This window comes from Artemia sp. Qi Xiang Cuo, chromosome 6, assembly GCF_049724085.1.
Source record: "Artemia sp. Qi Xiang Cuo chromosome 6, ASM4972408v1, whole genome shotgun sequence".
Lineage (NCBI taxonomy): Eukaryota > Metazoa > Arthropoda > Branchiopoda > Anostraca > Artemiidae > Artemia > Artemia sp. Qi Xiang Cuo.
This window is the reverse complement of record NC_142799.1, coordinates 36,863,564-36,869,563: the sequence shown is the minus strand read 5'-3', so window position 1 is coordinate 36,869,563 and position 6,000 is coordinate 36,863,564. Positions and strand designations below refer to the sequence as shown.

Sequence of the window (6,000 nt, the reverse complement as noted above, 5' to 3'; positions counted from 1 at the left end):
AATCAGGCAAATTTTCTCCGGCTGGTTGCTGTTAATAGGTAAAACTAAACTTAATGAAACTTAAATATTTGAAATCTGAATAATATGTTGATTCGTTTGATATGTATATTGGTTTCAAAATTCCGTTTTTTAGAGTTTGGGTTACTATTGAGCCGAGTCGCTCCTTACTTACAGTTTTTTTACCACGAACTGTTTGATCAGTGGTGTTTATTCAAGGAAATTGTGGATATGCACTTACACATATGGCTAGATTGCTATAAATAGTTAAGTCGCGTCTTACGCATGAAGAATGACAAACTGCCAAATATAATCCTTTTTGACGATTCAGCTGAGGCCAAACAAAAAGCAAGTCCCTCCCAAATGGGGTGAGAAGAGGTCATAAGAAAGATTTATGAACAATTGGATGTAATAGAAGGGGATAAAGAGTGAAGTTAAGAATAGATTGGGGTGGCTTGGTGCCCCAGTGAGTTGTTAGTAGTAGTAGTAATGTATTGGGATATTCCACTTCTTGTTGTTGATTTGATTGTCTGTTTTGTTTTCTCGGTACTGTTCTATTAGCCGGGCAACACGCATGGAGAAAAGCAAAAATCAGACAGGCATTACCCGGTAATTGGATGTCTGACGTCGCATAAACAAGGGTTTATCACTCCGGAAACTATATTTAAACTTTAGTTTTTTTGGGGTTTATAGGGGGGGAAGATACCTAGGTTAGGTTCCGTATTTAATATATGTTATGCTTTACCCCTCCCCCCTAATGTGCAAATATATAGCCCAAATTTGTTCATAAACTATTATATTTTTATCCTATTTTGTTTTATTTCATTAGCATTAACCAAACTTCACTTCTCGCGTGTTGCCCGGCTACTAGAACAGTACCGTTTTCTCTAACGGCCTATTATTTCCATACAAATATGAAATTGCCAAAAATATCCAATAAAAGGGGCGTTAAGTCACTAAAATACAGGGGGGGGGGGTACAGAATGTCTTTTTTTCAAAATCTACGGGGGAAAGGTCAAATTCATTGTTTTTAGGTATTTCCAATAAAAATACCAGCACAGGTATTTTTGAACCAAAATAACAAAAACGGTACTTTTCAAAACTGGAGGAGGCAACTGCCCCATCCCCCGAAATTGGCTTCCCTGATTATAACCATTTTTTAATAATCATGTTTCAGTTAAATAGTGATTTATTGTTCCTCAAGACTCATTTATAATTATCACAGAATCCACGAAGCTACAATTTCTGGAACCAATCAGTTTTCATAAATTTCTTCAGATCCTCCGCAGAAATGATACAAATACAACTATTAGATCCGTCAATTTCTGTGTTGAGAGATCAGCTACCGGGACCGCCTCTTTCAACAAGTGGTTTGAAGACCTCCCACTGAAGAATTACCTTCAGAAGTAGTGGAACACTTCTAAGTCATCTTTAGGCCCAGGATGTTGGAGTGCCTCAGAGATCAGGTGTGTTAATTGAGTTAATGGATGTTTATACCAAGTTATTTGGGTAAGAATTGTTTATTCCGAATATTTGCTACAATTAATGTAACTTTCGTTTTTTAAAACTGTGATAATAATACCACTGATTTTAAGGAAATCTTCCTCTAACTAGTAGCCTATGCATCATTTTTTTAAGATAAAGCCAGCTATCCACTTTTAATCCCGCCATAATTTTTGCTGCCACGGGTATATATTTCTCTAAATAGATGAAGATAATAGTCATATTTTTGCAGCAGAATTATCCATGTCGACATTAAAACGTCATTCTAATCAGGCAGGTAAATATAGATTTTTCTTACAGGGGAGTAGCAATAATAAGAACAATTTTACTTAATAATTTGAATAAGAAAGGCCCAAAAGAGGTAGTTATAGACCCCAAGACCCCCTCTTGCTTAAGTTCCTAATTTCACTAACTAAGGTAAGAAAAAAGATAATTCTTTACCGTTTTGCTCTTATAAAACAACGAATGACCTATACCTCTCCCTGACATACAACATCCTAGGTACTTGCTTTTGATACAATATCCGTCGCAAACTTAAAAAAAACTTGAATTCTAGTTTTTTATTGAGGGTTTTGCAAGGGCCTTCGCTATGTTTCGCCAACATTTACGTGTTTGTCTCGCTTTTGCCTTGTTTACTCACTCCCATTTTCTTATGCGTGGAGACATGAAGAGGGAAAAAGCACTTTCGAAAAGGAAAATCCTAAAAAAATCGTATTTTAGTCTTCCACAAAATAAATTTCGTTTCGTAGACAGCACGCAAGACAGTGGCGGATCCATGGGGTGCGCCCCCCCCCCTAACGTCGTCTAAAGTAATGTAATTTACTTAATGAACGCAATTTTTCGTTAATTAAACTTGCTCCTAACGCAAGTTTATCGGATCAACCTATTTTGCCCCCCCCCCCTAAAAAAGTCCTGGATTCGCCCCTGAAGCAAGGCAGTTAAATTGATAACTAACTAATAGAGATCAATATTATATCGTGACTCATGAAAAAATTCTAATTCTCGTGCTAGATATAAATTGTTTTAGAGCTTTAGGAGCACTTTAGGAGAATATTACTTGGAGTGTAGGCTAAGAAAAAATATACAACCTAATCTTAGTTGAGTAAGGACAAACTCGGAAGGAAATATATCTAAAAGCACTAGCAAGTAACGGCCTCGATTTGGCTGCACTCTGTTTTTTAAAACTGTCTGCTCTGTCGTCCTTGTCAAATTAAATATTCCAACCTGCCTTAGGTCGAGACCCCCGCCTCTTCAGGCATAATGAATGTCATTGAAACCTTAGCTCTTAAGTGATCCAAAACAAGTTTTACTTACTTCTGAGTCCTAACCCAAAATCATAAGTATCCTCATCAGTGGCATCATCGGCTTTTGCCACCTTATTGACCGCTCACCTTCATCTGTCCATCAATAAAATCTCTTTTTCTGAAACAAAGTACTATTAGGTGCTTCCACTGCATGCTTTACAATAGTGATCATTTCACCGATTCGATTGAATATTTGTTCAAAGTGAATATACATAAATTTTGCCTAAATCCAACATTTAGGCTAATAAGAATTATTTAAAAAATACACAGCTTTTTCTTATTATTATTTGAAAAAAAACTACGTTTTCTAAAGAGTTAAAGAGGCTGAGTTACAAGGTCAAACCTTAAAACGTACAGGGATTAGGAGGCACAGTTGGGGGGCTGGCCCCCCCCAAACCCCCCCGTTCGCCCCCTTTTAAAAAAAAAAAAAAAAATTTAAACTGAAAGTAAGGAGCGATATTAAATCTTAAAACGAACAGAAATTATTCCGTATATGAAAGAGGCTGTGCCCTCCTCAACGCCTCGCTCTTTACGCTAAAGTTTGAATTTCTCACAACTCTTTTTTTAAACAATAAAAACAAGCTCCCGGGCCCTAGGAAAGCTTAACCTCTAAATTTCAACCAAATCGGACAACGTTAAAGGGGGGCTGTGGTGGGAAGGTCCAAACTTCCAGCCCAGTTTACCCCATGAAGATAAAGTCGGAGGAGGATGAAATTTTGCAAGTTTCTTAGTTTGAGCTTGGGCTACAAAATGCGATTACCGCCGTCTCTCTGCGCCGTCTCTCTGAAATCGCTTAACATTGTGGTGGGTCGCCTCTTTATAGAGGCACAAGTGTGCCTCCTTGATTAATGCTGCAATATCAATACAAGTCAAAGATTTGGAGGCTTCCTATGCAGAGTATATCTAAAATTAACCCACTTGGTAAAGCAAAAATTCGAAACGACAACTTTTTCAAAGATTGTGTTGTCTTTTTCAACGCTTTTTAATCGGATTCTATCAAAGTTTAACGTTCTTTTGCTTCTTGAACCTCTGACTCGTAAAGTTTGAGCAGTTACCGTCGTTTTGAAAATTTGAAAAAATGAAGTTTCTCATATTTAAGTTTAGATCAATCAAATATTTCTGTTTTTTATATTTTTAAAAAATATTTATAGCTACTAGGAATTACTTATGAGGTAGTGAGCTTTCAGTAAAGGACAAGCAACAAATTGAACTCTTTGCTTGTATTTGAAAACGCTTTGTTTTCTTACTTTTAATCAATTTATTTATTTTTATTTGTAGTGTAACTAGGGTATTTTTCCCTCCCATTAAGAGATGAATTATCCTCATTCATGAAGACCAACCCTTAAGTCTTAAACCAAATGCGTCATTTTTGCTTTACTAAAAACAGGTAATAGTCTCATCAAGGTATTCTTTTATAACGTTTTGATGTCAGGAACTACAACAAGAAATACGGCTCATTATCATTTGGTTTTTATAACTGGAAAAAAATAACCCCTCCGAACAAAATCCTGGATAGCGGCTAATATATATATATATATATATATATATATATATATATATATATATATATATATATATATATATATATATATATATATATATATATATATATATATATATATATATATATATATATATATATATATATATATATATATATATATATATATATATATATATATACAGGATCAAACAGTTCGTGGTAACGAACTGTAAGTAAGGATTAACCCGGCTCAATAGTAACTAAAACTCTAAAAAACGGAATTTTGTTACGAGCCTGAAAAAATTTGCCTTATTTTCGAAAAAGGGGGGGGGAAACCCCCTAAGAGTAATAGAATCTTAATGAAAATCAAACCATCATATTCAGCGTATCAGAAAAGCCTACTGTAGAGGTTTCAAGCTCCTATCTGCAAAAGTGTGGAATTTTGTATTTTTTGCCATAGAAGAAAGATCACGGATGCGTGTTTATTTATTTTTTTTTTTCCCAGGGGTGATCGTATTAATCCAGTGGTCTTAGAATATCGCAAGAGGGCTCATTCAAACGGAAATTAAAAGTTCTAGTGCCCTTTTTAAGTAGGCAAAAAAATTGGAGGGCAACTAGGCCCCCTCCCACGCTCATTTTCAAGTCAACCGATCAAAATTTTTAGATGGCCATTTTGTTCAACGCGCAAGTTAAACTTTTTCTTAAAAGACAGGGTAAAAGGAGTCAGAGTAATTTATGAGTTTCGGTTTTAAAGTCATTCTGTATGGAAAATCAAACTTTTTAAATCCTTTTTTAATTTATTAATGAAATAAGCAAATTATAGACTGAAGAATAGTGTACTTAAGAGCAAATTGCACCACCCACAAGGAACGTATCTTTAGAAACCGGATGATTCCTATAAAGTTTTTAATAGCAAAACAATGGGCTATCAAATTATTTGCGATCTAATAATATTTTGGCCCAACTGTAGCCGACACTGTCGCCTTGGAGCACGCAATGGATCTAGCACCAGTTTGTTTAGGCTTGAATTTTTTGTTGTTTCAAAAACGGATTAGCATTTAGGATTTTCGTTCATAGTTTTAGAAAATTTCACTTGAGCTAAAAGTGTCCTAATGGTCTATTCCCGTGATTCCCAACGTGGGGCCCAGGCCCCACGGTTGGGGCATGGCAATATTTTGGTGGGTCATGGGTGAAACGTGAACCCTTCGGCTGACTATTTAAACACTTAATTTTCAAAAAAAACATTTTGCATGAGAATGACGTCACATTCATCTGCATTTAGAGAGCAAAAACTGCATTTAGATTGCAATGACGTCATACATTGTATAAAAGGTGTTGTTTTCAGGACAATTTCGTTTCAGGACAATTTTTCGTTAGTATAAGATATGGGTTGAGGACGACCCGAGAAATGATACCAAGTTACTGGCCTATTAAGCCTCCTTGATGTGGACCCACATAAAACTTTGAATAACAAAATTTAGATGTCACGAGGGGACATGAGGATTTTATAAATGCCTAGGTTTGACACATTTGCCCCTAGGTCAGGCTTAAAATTGGCTGGGAATCACTGAGTTATTCAAACGAGGTTTTGTCGTAGTCATACTCATGCCTAGGCTCCAGCCATCTCTCTTTGCATGAAGCATTTTCTCTTGGACTGAGTCTTACTCAACACTTCACCTGCTCATTTTGAATTAAATTAAAAAAAAAAAATCA

At 35.7% G+C, this 6,000-nt stretch overlaps 1 protein-coding gene across 2 annotated transcripts in view; it reads left to right on the top strand.

Annotated features, from left to right (window-relative positions):
* Nucleotides 1-1,355: 1,355 nt before the first annotated feature.
* trh (PAS domain-containing protein trachealess) overlaps nucleotides 1,356-6,000 on the top strand; it is a 263,522-nt gene continuing 258,877 nt past the window's right edge. Inside the window, exon 1 of one of the 2 annotated variants that reach the window (XM_089090701.1) lies at nucleotides 1,356-1,463. The gene's annotated coding sequence lies outside the window, so the exon portion shown is untranslated. Of the gene's footprint in view, nucleotides 1,507-6,000 lie in introns of both variants that reach the window. The other variant, XM_089090700.1, reaches the window with a different exon arrangement.